Genomic DNA, 469 nt, shown 5'->3' on the forward strand with positions numbered 1-469 from the left:
TGAGCTCATGCCCAGCTACCCAGACACAAACAACCAGGGTTCGTTGTCTTTGTCTTTGTCTGTTTATTTTTTTTTTTTCTTTGTCTTTGTCTTTGTTGTTTTTGTCTTTGTCTTTGTTTTTTTTGTTTTTGTTTGTTTTTGTTTTTTTTGTTTTTCTGTTTTTGTTTTTTTTTTGTTTTTTTTTTAGTTTTTTTATTTTTTTTTTTAGTTTATGTCGAGATACCCAGACACAAACAACCAGGGTTCGTTGTCGTTGTCTTTGTCTTTATTATTTTTATTTTTATTTTTATTTTGTTTTTGTTTTTATTTTTATTTTTATTTTATTATTGTTGTATGTTGTTTTGTTGTTGTTTCTTCTTCGTTTTTATTTTTTATTTTTATTTTTATTTTTTTTATTTTTTTTATTTTTTTGTTTTAGTTGATTCCTAGCTACTTACACACAAACAGCTAAACTTTTTTATCTTTGTCT

This window comes from Eimeria mitis, genomic scaffold (genome assembly GCF_000499745.2).
Source record: "Eimeria mitis Houghton genomic scaffold, Emh_scaff4100, whole genome shotgun sequence".
Classification (NCBI taxonomy): Eukaryota; Apicomplexa; class Conoidasida; order Eucoccidiorida; family Eimeriidae; genus Eimeria; species Eimeria mitis.